Consider the following 14,943-nt stretch of genomic DNA (forward strand, 5'->3'; position numbering starts at 1 on the left):
ATAGTCCTACGGCTGCCAGATATTGCGTTTTTTGTAAATGTCATCGCTAAAAGCATTACACTGTGCAGGCTGGCCAGTTTTGACAATATTTATGCCACTCTTAAACTTTCGATTCAGATCTTTCCTTTGACTCACACATCTCCACACGTGTTGGGTCTCACTTACTCAGAGATTGCACCACCTTTACAATTTTGTTGCTGCCACTTCTTACAACCCATCGACCGCACCCTCCTTGCTGCCACTCTCACACCCACCATCTCAACGCCGCTTCCCCGTTCACCTTTCCAAGCTTGCCGGTGGAACAGCACCTCCCACCTGCTCGAATCCGATCAATATAACAAGACGACATTCTCAGCGTGACACAGGGGGAGGAATAGACTGGATTTTAGGCGCTGTTTCTTTTCCCAGGGAGTGTTGAGCCTCAGGAATGTGTTGCCGGTCGGTGTTGTGGGTGCTGACTCTCTGATCGCCTTCAAGAAGGATGGGATGACACATGGCAGATGGAAGATAATGCAAAGAAGTGTGACGTGATATATTTTGGTTGGTCGAATGAGTTGAGGAAGTATGAACGACATAGTACAGTTTTAAACGGATGCATGAACAGAGATACCTGGAGGTGTATGTGCACCGATCTTTGGAGGTGGCAGGACACGATCAGAGGGCTGTTAAAATCAGATGGGATGTTTGGCTTTCTCAAGAGAGTAATAGAGAAGAAACATAAAGAAGTTATGCTAAACCTTCTTAAAACAATGGTTAGTCTCAGCTGGAGTATTGTGTTCAATGATCAGCATACAATTTGGCCAGAATTGCAAGGCCTTGGCGAGAGCGCAGAGGAGTTTTGCTAGAATGGTACCAGGGTTAAGGGATTTTAGTTATGTGGAGAGATTGGAGAACCTCGGATTGTTTTCCAGGAGCAGAGACGGTTCAGGGGAGGCTGAATAGAGATATTCAAAAACATGAGGGGTTTTGATAGAACAAGTAGGGAAACTCTGACAAGTGGAATGGTAACCAGAGCTAATGGATGTAATATATATTGGCGCACAGACGGTTGTTAAGTGCAGGAACGCATTACCTAAAATGGCAGTGGAGTCAGATTCGACAGCAACTTCAAAAGACAATTGGACATTTATTTGATGATAACTTGCAGGGTGGTGGGAAGAACGCTGGGTTATTGGATGAAATTGGACAGCTCTTTCAAAGAGCCAGTACAGGCATGAAAGTCCGAATGGCTCCTGTTGTGACGTAATATTTTATGACTTTAACCCCTCCATAATGTTAACGGCCTATATGACGTCTCCTTTCAGTCTACCTTTTCCTTGAGGGAAGATGCCAAATAATGCCTCAAGTCTTCCTTCTCATTTTCCCTTTCTCTGTTCCTGGAGTGATGAGGCCAGAATTCTTCTCTACACCCACAGTTTCATCAGGTGAACGTACTTCAGCACAGAATTGGAACACAAAGGGAGATTAGAAAGATAGAACTACCCGTCCTTCTGTCCTATGTTACAGCAACACATCAGCTGGGGATGCAGCTCAGTGATAAAGCGCATTCATGTATGCGGTTCTGGGTTCAATCCCCCGCATCTCCAAATTTTGTTTTTAACACCATCGTTTTCGGCAAAATGTTACTTTATGTGTTCCAGAATCTGAGGGCTTGGTTAAGCGTTTCTTCCATTACTCACAAACTATCGACCGTGCCACGCATGCTGCCACTCTCACACCCCCGTCTCTCAGCCACTTCCCCGTTCGCCCTTCCAAACTTCCCTGTTGAACAGCGCATCCCATCTGCTCCTGCGCTCCAATCCGATCAATATTACAACATTCTCAACCTGACCTAGCCAGACAGCGAACTTTAAATTAAGACAAGGTTAAGAGATGATTTATTCGCTGGAAAAAGGTGGTGAGCTAGTCTCCGTGTTCAGGATGAGGGTCAGATGTAGTTTAAATTCCATTAGTCTGAGGAACTTTTGATTATGAGGGCAAATATCCCCTATTATTCTCTCCTCTTATAATTACGGTAAATTTCAGGCTCAATGCAGCAGGAATAGTTCAGTTGTGAGAGCGTTAGAAGGAAGATCAGAAGTGCTGGCTATGCTCAGAATTTTATTACCACAATTGGCAAAATTCTGTAATTTGTCCCTATGGAAATGATTATCTTTCTTTCTTTCTGCCATTGTTTATTTCTTCCCACAGGCTCGATATCTCTCCTCTCACTGTCTTTCTGCCGACGGTTGTCACGATATTATTTGTTGTCATCTTGCAATGTTTCCCCTCAGGCTCGCACGCTCTTCTCATTCTGTACTGCCATAGCGCCTTACAGCTCCTCAGGATGTCCCAGAGCGCTTTACAACCAATGAAGTAATTTGAAGTGCAGTTATTGTTGTACTGTTGGAAACGTTTATGTTAACTCGAACTGAAACGTTAACACTGTTTCTCTCTCCACAGATGCTGCCTGGCCTGCTGAGTAATTTCCAGCATTTTATTGTTTTATTTCAGATTTCCAGCAAGCACAGTATTTTGCTTTTTGATCTATTTATTAGTGTTCAAACAGAGTAACCAAATCAGCTCGGGTCAAAGATTTTGTGATTAGAAATTCATACTTCTAGCATTTGTCTGAAAATCAGAGATTGCAGGGGCTGCTGGCTTCTCGGCCGTGGCGCCAATGACAGGAACAAGTCATCCGCTCACAACCGAGTCCTCCAATGTACTGGAGGTGATCCTGATGGGGCAGCTCAATCCTCAGGTCATGATTGGACGCATTCAATGGGGGCATTGTCGCGCCGATGTATGTGATTGGTTTGTTGTTGTCACGTGATCAGGGTGCGGGGCGATGCAAGGAAGCTGAAGTTGTCTGGCAATTGTTATTGCTTCAAGCTTTCCGTTCTTATCCATGTAAGTGTAAAACTGAGGAAAGTGTAGAAAAGGTTTTTCAGAATGGATTATCTACTGTGGCCGATTTTCCAGCTGGATTATCATGGCAAGACCTCTGCACTTGGAATATCGATATAACGGAAGTAGAATATCCAGGCTGCCTGGCAGAAGACTGACGATGAAGCGATTGTTCCCATTGGAAGCAGGAAGGCAGCAGCAATTGCTCACCACTGTTCATTTCACGGATTCAAAGACTCCATTTTTATACAGTAGATAAGTTTGCAAAAATCAAAAGCCGCTCATGTCCCTATGTGGGCTCGAGCCACCAACCTGTCAACTAAAAGCCAAACGGCCTGGCTCATTGCGCCACAGAAACAGCCGAGAAACGCTTTGTATTTCGAATTATTCCAAAGCAACCCCAGTGATTATGCTCCAGAACCTTCACACCAGAGGCACCGATTTTGCAGCAAATGAGAAGCTGCGTGGGTCCAATCGGGGTTTCCCTGCGGAGTTTCGAATCCTGCCGACTAGGAAATGATCGGTTTTTATTCATTTGAACTGCTGCCTTTCGGTGCCTCTACCAAGATTCAAGCTACAATGAAACAACGATTCAAGCTGAAAGCATAACAAGCTCTTTGCCCCATTATTATATCATGGCATCACGAGAGGCCTAGACCACAGGAGAAATACTACGTTGTTTAATGCCCTTGAAACCGCAAAAGCAATTTTAACCATCGTAAATATATATTTTTCAACCCATTGAAGAAAACGCATGTTGTCCGCGCAGCCATCTTCCAGGTGATGCTGCTTCCTACTGCGATGCTTATTTAATGAACTAAGCCAGACGAGCCATAGTTCGCAACCTCGCCGGCCAAGATCGGTACATTAGATGGTATGAAATAGGAGCAGTATTTGGCCATGCGGCCAGCGATCCTGCAATGCCATTCAATAGGGTCATGGCTGATCTTCAACCTCAACTGAAAATCACCAATCTAGCCGCATATAACTTGATGTCCGTAATGTACAAATCCTTCTCGTTTAGGAATGTACTCAACGACTGAACAGCAACAGCCCTCTGCTGTAGAAAATTCCAAAGATATACAACCCTTAGAATGAAGCAATATCTCATCATCTCAATCCTAAATGGCGGCCCCTTATTCTGAAACGTTGACCTCTTGTTCGCGACTCCACAGCCAGGGTAAACAGACTCTCAGCATCCGCCCAGACAAGCCCAGAAAGAATTTATATGTTCTTCCTTCTTACAGTCTGCTGATTTCATTTCACCACACAAAACAAAGTTAAATGGATAGACAACCAGCAGGAAATACAATGCAGCCGCAGATTTATTCTCCAACCACATTTTTTAACATGCACGCGGCCGTATAAAGGGAAAAATCAGCACACGAGAGAAAAGGCGATTTGAATCCCGTTCGTGGTGTCGAATTGCTTCAATTTGGCCGAACGCCATATGCAGCAGCAACTTCAATCAGACATTACACTTCGTTTCACTCTCAAAACGTTAAGCGATCACACTCTGCAAACCGCAGGCAATAAGAAAAGCACAAGGCCCGTTCGAGTCACTAAACCACATTCAAACACATCAACCAAATCAGCTCACGTCAGAGATGTTGTGATTAGTAATTCATACCTCTAGTATTTGGCTGAAAACAAGAGATTGCAGGGGCTGCTCGCTTCTTGGCCGCGGCGCCAGCGACAGGAACAAGTTATCCGCTCACAACCGAGTCCTCCAACTTACTGGAGCTGATTGTGACGCAGCAGCTCAATCCTCGGGCCCTGATTGGACACATTCAACGGTGTCGTTCTTGGGCCAGTGTACCTGATTGGTAGGTCCTTGTCACATGAGTAGATAATGGTTTTCAGAATGGATTATGTGAAGATGTAGGTGAAGTTTTAAATAGATATTGTGCATCTGTCTTCACTATGGAGAAGGATGATGTAGGCATAGAAATCAGGCAGAGGGATTGTGATATACTTGAGCAAATTAGTATTGAGAGGGAGGAGGTACTAGCGGTTTTAGTGGCCTTAAAAGTGGTTAATCCCTAGACCCAGACGAGATTTATTCCAGGCTGCTGCGGGAGGCAAGGGAGCAGATTGCAGGGATTCAGAAACCAATTATCAGAACCTCTCTGGCACGGGGGAGTTGCCAGAGGACTAGAGGACAGCTAACGTTTTACCGTTATTCAAGAAGGGTAGTAGGGATATTCCAGGGAATTACAGGCCAGTGAGCCTAATATCAGTGATAGGGAAAATATTGGAAAATATTCTGAGGCACAGAATTCGTTTTCACTTGAAGAGGCAAGGAGAAATCAAGGTTAGTCAGCATTGCTTTGTCAGGGGAGATCATATCCAACCAATTTGAAAGAATTTTTCGAGGGGGTGACTCGGTGTGTGGATGAGTGTAGTGTAGTTGATGTCGTCTACATGGACTTCAGTAAGGCTATTCAAAAAGTCCCACATGGGAGACTGATCCAGGGCAATTTGGCACCTTGGATCCAAAATTGGCTTAGCGGCAGGAGGCAGAGAGTAATGGTTGAAGTTGTTTTTGTGATTGGAAACCTGTGTCAAATGGTGTACCGCATGATTCTGTGCACGATCCTTTGCTCTAGCAGTGTACATTAATGATTTAGATATGAATGTAGGAGGTTTGGTCATTAAGTTCGCAGATGACATGAAACTTGGTGGAGTGTTACATTGCGAGGAGGGAAGCCGCAGGCTACTGGGCGATATAGATGGGTTGGTTAGATATGCAGAACAGTGGCAAATTGAATTTAAACCTGAAAATTGTGATGTGATTCATTGTAGGAGGAATAACAAGGCAAGGGAAGAGGATCAGAGCAATCATGGTTTGCATGTACATAGAGTCCTGCAGGCAGCAGGACAGGTAGGTAAATTGGTTAAAAAGACATATGAGATATTTGCGTTCATTACCGAGGCATAGAATATAAGAGCATGGAGGTTATGATGGAGCTGTACAAAACGCTAGTTAGGCCACAGCTGGAGTACTGTGTGCAGTTCGCGTAGCCACAATATAGGAGGGATATGATTGCATTGGCGAGGGTGCAGAGGACATTCACCAGATTGTTACTAGAGCGCTTCAGCTATGAAGAAAGACTGGACAGGCTGGGGTTGTCTTCATTAGAGCAGAGAAGGCTGAGGGGGGACCTGATTGAGGTGCACAGAATTATGAGGGGCATAGATAGGGTAGGTAGAAAGAAACTTTTACCCTTAGTAGAGGGGTCAATAACCAGCGGAGATAGTTTCAAGATAAGGGGCAGGAGGTTTAGAGGGGATTTGAGGAAAAACTTTTTCACCCAGAGGGTGTTTGGAATCCGGAACTCACTGCCTGAAAGGGTGGTTGAGGCAGGAAACCTCACAAAATTCAGGAAACATTTAGATGAGCACTTGAAACGCCATAGCATACAAGGCTATGGACCATGTGCTGGAAAATGGGATTAGAATAGATAGGGCTTTATGGTTGGCGCGGACACGATGGGCTAAAGGTTCCCTTTCTGTGCTGTATAACTCTGTGGCTTTATCCACTGTGGGTGATTTTCCAGGTGGATTTTCTTTGCAAGAATGCTGCACTTGGAATATTGGTAAAAGGGCAGTGAAATATCCAGGCTGCCTGGCAGGAGGCTGGTCGCTGAAGCGATTGTTTCCATTGGAAGTAGGAAAGCAGCAGCAGTATGCTCACCACTGTTCCATTTCACGGAATCAAAGACTCCATTTTTATACAATAGATAAGTTTGCAACCATATCAGCTCGCGTCAAAGATTTTGTGATTAGAAATTCAAACCTCCAGCATTTGGCTGAAAACATGAGATTGCAGGGGCTGCTCGCTTCTCGGCCGCGGCGCCAGTGACAGGATCCAGTCAGCCGCTCACAACCGATTCCTCCAATGTACTGGAGCTGATTGTGACGGAGCAGCACAATCCTCATGCCCTGATTGGACACATTCAATGGGGGCGTTCTCGCGCCGCTGTATGTGATTGGTTGGTTGTTTTCACATGATCATGGTGTGGGGCGATGCAAGTAAGCTGAAGTTCCCTGGCCTTTGTTATTGCTTCAAATCTTTCCGTTCTTATCCATGAAATTGATAAACTGAGGAAAGTGTAGAAAAGCATTTTCAGAATGGATTACCTATTGTGGGCGATTTTCCACGTGGATTTTAATGGCAAGAAAGCCGCATTTCGAATATTGGTAAAAGGGAAGTAGATTATCCAGGCTGCCTGGCAGGAGATTGATCGCTGAAGCTATTCTTCCCATTGGAAGCAGGAAGGCAGCAGCAGTTGCTCACCACTGTTCATTTCACTGAATCAAAGATTCAATTTTTATACAATAGATTATAGGGAATATTTGCCCTCCCAATCAAATGTTCTTCAGACTCATGGAAGGAAAATCAAATCTGACCCTCATCCTGAACAAAGATTCCAGCTCACCACCTGTTAATAGCGAATGAAACTTCTCCTATCATTGTCTTGCTGTAAGGTTCACTTTCTTGATCGGACAGGTTGAGAATATATCCTTGTTATATTAATCGGATTGGAGCACAGGAGCAGGTGAGATGCGCTGTTCAACAGAGAAGTTTGGAAGGGCGAGCGAGGAACCATCTGTGAGATGTTGGGTGTGAGAGTGGCAGCAAGCGTGGCGTGGTTGCTAGATTGTAAGGACTGGAAAAAATGTTTAACTGAGGCCTAAGGTTCTGGAACGGCTGAAACTACATTTTGCCAAAAAAGATGCTGTGAAAAACATTTGATAATGTCAGGGATTGAAACCAGGACATCAATGCATGCGAAGCATGCCGTCTACCATTGAGCTACATCGCCAATTAATCCTTTATTGTGATGTACTACAGAAGACCTGGCAGCCTTTTGTTTCTAATCTCCCTTTGTTTTCTCAGTCTGTGCTGAAGAAGGAGCACCTGATGCAACTGCGGGTGAAGAGAAGAATTCTGGCCTCGTCACTCCAGGGACAGCGGAAGGGGAAATTAGAAGGAAGTCTTCGGGAAATATTTGGCTCATGTAGGCCTTTGACATTATGGTGGGGTTAAAGTCATAGAATGTTACAGCACAACAGGGGCCCTTTGGCCTTTCGTGCCTGTGCCGGCTCTTTGAAAGCGCTGCCCAATTTCATCCCACACCCCAACGTTTTTCCCACAAGCCTGCAGAATAATTCAATTCAAAAAAATGTCCAATTTCCTTTTGAAGTTGCTTCGAATCTGACTCTACTACCTATTTAGGTAATGCGTTCCTGCACTTAACAACCGTCTGTGTGCCAATACATATCATGTCTATGACCTTTGGTTACCATTCCAATTGTCAGAAGAAATAGGTTACTTACTTGATCTGTCAAACCACCTTAAATTTTGAATATCTCTATTAAGCCTCCCCTTTAACGACTCTGCTTTAAGGCGAACAATCCCAGCTTCGCAAATCTCTCCAAATAACTAAATCCCTTAACCAAGGTACCATTCTAGGAATCTCCTCTGAACCCTGTCCAAGGCCTTGCCATCCTTCCCAAAGTGTATGCCCATAATTGAGATCAATACTCCCGCTGTGACTAACTAGGGTTTTAGGAAGATATAGCATAACTTATTTACTTTTGTTCTCTATTGATAACTCCAAGCTTCCCACGTGCTTTTTAACAGCCGTGTCCTGCCATCTTCAAATATTTGTGCACATACATCTCCAGTTCTCTCTCTTCATGCACACATTTAAAATTCTACCATTTCGTTCATATTGCCTCTCCTCATTCGTCCGAACGAAATATATCACATCACACTACTCTGCGTTAACTTCCATCTGCCATGTGTTTTCCCATCCTTCTTGAAGGCGATCAGAGAGTCAGCACCCACAACACCGGAGTGCAACGCATTACTGCTCTCTGGAAAAGTAACACCGCCTAAAATCCTCTCTATTTCTCACTCTGCGTCAGCTTGAGAATATAATCTAGATATATTAAACGGAATGGAGTGCAGGAGCAGATGGGAGGTGCTGTTCAACCGGTAAGTTTTGAAGGGCAAACTGGGAAGCGGCGGTGAGATGGTGGCAGCAAGGAGGGCATGAAAATTGTAAAATGTTGGAAGCTGAGTAAGTGAAACACAGCACGCGTGGTGATGTGTGAGTAAACAGAAATGCTACCATCGAAAGATTAAGAAGTGATATACATATTGGCAGAACTGGCCAGCCTGCACAGTATAACGCTTTTTGTGAAATGACGAAATTTATAAATGCCGCAATAACTGACAGCGGTGGCATTTGAACCCTCGGCTCCAAAAAGACTGCGATTTAAATCCAACGGCTTAGAACGCTCGACCACGCTACCACAGGGACGGTATCTGCATCGGAAATTGGTGACTAGTGACCGAAAAGTGACATTGTATTGCAAATGTTTAACAAAGGCAATTAAACTAATTGTTCCCAGGGCAACACCAATAGATACATGGATGTCGGAGCAACCCAATTGTAAATTTAATTCAATATTTATCCCTAAAGCAACAGTACGAAAAAAAACAGAGATATCTGGTCATTATCACATTGCTGCTTATGGGAGCTTGCTGTACTCAAAATGGCTGCCTCGTTTCCTACATTACAATAGGAACTACACTTTAAAATATTTCATTGGCTGTACAGCGTTTTGGGCCGTGTTCAGGGCGTGAAAGGCGCTAAAGAAATAAAGGTTTGAGCAGAGCGTGCGAGCCTGAGGGGAAACAATGCAAGAGGATCGGCGGGAATCGCGGGCTCAGCGGCTGTATAAAGGCTCCAGAGACCCAGGTGAGGCCTCAGTGCGAGAATCGGCGGGAATCGCGGGCTGAGCGGCTGTATAAAGGCTCCAGAGACACAGGTAAGGCCTCAGTGCGAGAATCGGCGGGAATCGCGGGCTGAGCGGCTGTATAAAGGCTCCAGAGACACAGGTAAGGCCTCAGTGCGAGAATCGGCGGGAATCGCGGGCTGAGCGGCTGTATAAAGGCTCCAGAGACCCAGGTAAGGTTTACCAATCCCCAGTCTCGGACCTCAGAGGGAAGGAGAGAGGTAAAAAGTAATCCAAGTGTGACGTCACCAGAAAGCGGGTAAATGATTGGTTGGTAACAATTTCGCTTTCTTTTTAAGCTTAAACTCTGTGGTTTACAGTTTCTAAGGTGCGATATTCATCATCTAGAATCGGGGCAGAGGGTATTTCAGAATAATATTAATGAATTTAATTAATTACATAGAATGGGAGATCAGGTGATGTGTTGCTGCTGCAATATGTGGGAGCTGTTGGACACCATTGATGGTCAAGGTGATCACATTTGCAGTAAGTTTTGGATGCTCGAGGAATTCTGGCTTCGTGTTGAACAGCTGGAGTCCGAGCTTCAAACACTGAGACACATCAGCGAGGGAGAGTGTTACCTGGACTCTGTGTATCAGGAGGTAGTCACACCAATTAGATTAAGTAATTAAAATATATTCCGTGGCCAGGTTCAGGATGGTGTGACTAGAAGTGAGGCAGGTACGGGGATCCAGGACGTAGCGTTGGAGGAGCCGCAGCCCTTGCTCTTCTCCAACAGGTTTGAAGCTCTTGCTCCCTGTGAGGATGGGAACGGTGACTGCAGGGAGGATGAGCAACCCGGCCACAGTACAGTGGAGCTGGGGGCCATTCAAGTGGGGGGAGATAAAATAAATGTTGTAGTGGTAGGGGATAGTATCGTTAGGGGGATAGATAGAGTTCTTTGCAGCTGAGAACGAGAGTCCCGAAGGCTGTGTTGCCTGCCCGGTGCCAGGGTTAAGGACATCTCCTCTGGCTGGAGAGAAACTTACAGTGGGAGGGGGAGGATCCAGTTGTCGTGGTCCATGTTGGTACCAACGACAAAGATAGGACAAGGAAGGAGGTTCTGCTGAGTGAGTTTGAGCAGCTCGGGGCCAAATTAAAAAGCAGAACCACAAGTGTAATAATCTCTGGATTACGACCTGAGCCATGTGCAAATTTGGCAAGTGTAAATAAAATTAGAGAGTTAAATGCGTGGCTTAATGACTGGTGTGGGAGAAATGGTTTTTGCTTCCTGGTACCCTGGCATCAGTACAGGGACAGGAGAGAGCTGTTCCGTTGGGACGGACTTCCCTTGGCCAGTGCTGGGACTAGAATCCTGGCGAATCGAATAACTAGTGCTGTAGAGAGGGCTTTAAACTAATTAGTGGTGGGGGAGGTTTTAAGACAGCGAAAAATAAAAATGACAGTGGAGAAGGCAATAGAGCAAGGTAGCAGTGGGGGAATTCAAAACCAGAGCATGTCAGGAACGGACAGAATGTATAATGATAAAGGTAAAGTAGTAAAAGGGGTAAAAGCAGGAATAAATTGTCAGAAAACAGATTTGAAAGTTCTTTATCTGAATGCATGCAGCATTCATAACCAAATTGACGAGAAGACGGTACAAATTATTACAAATGGGTACGATTTGGTGGCCATTACGGAAACATGGCTTCAAGATAATCATGACTGGGAACTAAACATACAAGGGTATTTGACAATTAGGAAGGACAGACAGGATGGAAAGGGAGGTGGGGTTGCTATGTTAATCAAGGATGGAATCACTGCAATAGTCAGAAGTGATATTGGGTCAAAGGATCAGGATAGTGAAACAGTTTGGTTAGAGATAAGGCATAATAAGGGGAAGAGGACACTAGTGGGCTTAGTCTATAGGCTTCCTAACAGTTGCAACTCTGTTGGTCGGAGTATAAATCAGGAAATAGTTGGGGCTTGTTATAATGGAACAGCTATAGTCATGGGGGATTTTAACTTTCATATTGACTGGACCAATCAAATTGGGCAAAGCATCCTTGAGGAAGAGTTCATAGAGTGTATTAGGGACGGGTTCCGAGAGCAGTATGTAACTGAACCAACCAGGGGGCAGGCCATCTTAGATCTGGTCCTGAGTAATGAGACAGGATTAATAAAAAATGTCCTAGTAAAAGATTCCCTTGGAACGAATGACCATAATATGGTTGAATTCCAAATTCAGTTTGAGGATGAGAGAGTTGGATCTCAAACCAGCGTACTGAGCTTAAATAGAGGAGACTATGAAGGTATGTGAGTAGAATTGACTAAAGTGGACTTGGAAAACGGATTAAAGTGTAAGACGGTACAAGAGCAGTGGCCTAGATTCAAGGAGATATTTCACATCTTTCAAGATAAATATATTCCACTGAGGAAAAAGGGGAATAAAAGAAAAGTCAGCCATCCATGGCTTAGTAAAGTAATAAAGGATAGTATCCGACTGAAAACAAGGGCATATAAATTAGTCAAATCTAATGGGAGGATAGAAGATTGGGTAGCATTTGAAAACCAGCAAACAATAACTAAAAGATTAATTAAGATAGGGAAGATAGATTATGAAAGTAAACTAGCAAAAAATATAAAAACAGATAGCAATAGTTTCTACAGCTATATATAAAGAAAAATGGTGGCTAAAGTGAACGTTGGTCCCTTAGAGGATGGGTCCGGGAAACTAGTGGTGGGGAACATGGAGATGGCAAAGACGCTGAACAAATTTTTTGTATCAGTCTTTACAGTAGAAGACACTAAAATATCCCAACACTGGACAAACAGGAGGCAATTGTGGGGGGGGGGGGGTTGCTAAACACGATTAAAATCTCTAAGGAGATGGTACTCAGTAAAATAATGGGACTTAAGGCGTATAAATCCCCGGAACCTGATGGCCTACATCCTAGGGTCTTGAGAGAATTGGCGGTAGGGATTGTGGATGCATTGGTGATTATTTTCCAGTACTCCCTGGACTCAGGAAAGGTCCCAGCAGATTGGAAAACTGCTAATGTAACACACATATTTAAGAAGGGAAGTAGACAAAAAGCTGGAAACTATAGACCAGTTAGCCTAACATCTGTGATTGGCAAAATGTTGGAGTCCATTATTAAGAAAACAGCAACAGAGCATTTGGATAAACATAATTTAATAGGACAGAGTCAGCATGGTTTTATGAAGGGGAAGTCATCTTTGACAAATTTGCTCGAATTCTTTGAGGATGTAACATACAGGGTGGATAAAGGGGAACCAGTGGATGTAGTGTATTTGGACTTCCAAAAGGCATTTTACAAGTTTCCACGCAAAAGATTACTGATCAAGATAAGAAATCACGGGATTGGGGGTAATATACTGGCATGGGTGGAAGATTGGCTATCTAACAGAAAACAAAGAGTTGGGATAAATGGATCATTCTCGGGCTGGCAATCAGTAACTAGTGGTGTTCCGCAGATGTCAGTGCTGGGGACCCAACTCTTTACAATATTTATTAACGATTTGGAGGAAGGGACCGAGTGCAACATATCCAAGTTTGCCGACGATAAAAAGATGGAAGGGAAAGCACTGAGTGAGGAGGATATAAAAAGCCTGCAAAAGGACATAGACAGGCTAAGTGAGTGGGCAGACATTTGACAGATGCAATATAATGCTGGAAAGTGTGAGGTTATGCACTTTGGCAGAAAAAATCAAAGAGCAAGTTATTATCTAAATGGAGAGAAACTGCAAAGTGCTACAGTACAAAGGGATCTGGGGGTCCTGGTGCATGAAACACAAAAAGTTAGTATGCAGGTGCAGCAGGTGATCAGGAAGGCCAATGAAATATTGGCTTTTATTGTAAGGGGGATGGATTGTTAAAACAGGGAACTCTTGCTGCAGTTATACAGGGTATTGGGGAGGCCACCCCTGGAATACTGCGTGCAGGTTTGGTTTCCATATTTAAGAAAAGATATACATGTTCTCTAGGCGGTTCAGAGAAGTTTCACTCGGTTGATTACGGAGATGAGGGTGTTGGCATATGAGGAAATGTTGAGTAGGTTGGGACTCTACTCATTCGAGTTCAGAAGAATGAGAGGCGATCTTATCGAAACATATAAGATTGTGAGGGGTCTTGATCGGGTGGATGCGATGAGGATGTTTCCACTGATGGGTGAGACTAGAACTAGGGGGCATAATCTATGAATAAGGGGCTGACCTTTCAAAACTGAGATGAGGAGAAACTTCTTCACTCAGAGGGAAGTAATCTATGGAATTTGCTACCCCAGAGAGCTGCGGAAGCTGCAACATTAAATAAATTAAAAATGGAGATAGACAGTTTCCTAGCAGATAATGGAATTAGGGGTTACGGGGAGAGGGCAGGGAAGTGGATGTGAGTCTAGATTCGGATCAGCCATGATCCTCATGAATGGTGGAGCTGGCCCGAGGGGCTATATGGCCTACTCCTGCAGCTACTTCTTATGTTCCTGTGTACTTATGTTTATTCGAATCAATTCCTCCCGGTGTCAGAGAGTAAACCTCCTCTCACACATCCAATCAATCCCTCCCGGGGTCAGAGTGTAAAGCTCCTCTCACACAATCCAATCAATCCCTCCCGGGGTCTGAGTTTAAAGCTCCTCTCACACTGTCCAATCAATCCCTCCCGGGGACAGAGTGTAAAGCTCATCTCACACATTCGCATCAATCCCTCCCGGGGTCAGAGTGCAAAGCTACTTTCACACATTCGCATCAATCCCTCCTGGGGTGAGAGTGCAAAGCTCCACTCACACATTCGAATCAAACCCACCCGGGGTCAGAGTGAAAAGCACCTCTCGCACATTCCAATCAACTCCTCCTGGGGTCAGGGTGTAAATCGTCTCTCACACTGTCCAATCAAGCACTCCCGGGGTCAGAGTGTAAAGCTCCTCTCACACATTCCAATCAATACCTCCCGGGGTCAGAGAGTAAAGCTCCTCTCACACATTCCAACCAATCCCTCCCGGGGACAGAGTGTAAAGCTCCCCACACACATTCCAATCAATCCCTACCGTGCTTAGAGTGTAAAGCTCGTCTCAAACATTCCAATCAAGCCCTTCCGGGTTAAGTGTGAAAAGCTCCTCTCACACATTCCAATCAAGCCCTCCCGGGGTCAGAGTGTAAAGCTCCTCTCACACTGTCCAATCAATCCCTCCCTAGGTCAGGGTGTAAAGCTCCTCTCACACTATCGAATCAATACCTCCCGGGGTCAGAGTTTAAAGCTCCTCTCACACTGTCCAATCAATCCCT

The 14,943-nt window shown here is 44.6% G+C and overlaps 1 protein-coding gene and 1 pseudogene across 1 annotated transcript in view; one reads left to right on the forward strand and one right to left on the reverse strand.

Moving 5' to 3' along the window:
* The window catches only part of LOC147087118 (NACHT, LRR and PYD domains-containing protein 3-like), a 242,655-nt gene that overhangs the window by 168,479 nt on the left and 59,233 nt on the right, over window positions 1–14,943 (reverse strand). The window lies entirely within an intron of this gene.
* Window positions 11,174–14,943, forward strand: part of LOC147087120 (uncharacterized) — a 43,073-nt pseudogene continuing 39,303 nt past the window's right edge.

This window comes from Somniosus microcephalus, unplaced genomic scaffold (genome assembly GCF_052327205.1).
Source record: "Somniosus microcephalus isolate GS21.2 unplaced genomic scaffold, FLI_Smic_1.0 unresolved_chr6, whole genome shotgun sequence".
Taxonomy (NCBI): domain Eukaryota; kingdom Metazoa; phylum Chordata; class Chondrichthyes; order Squaliformes; family Somniosidae; genus Somniosus; species Somniosus microcephalus.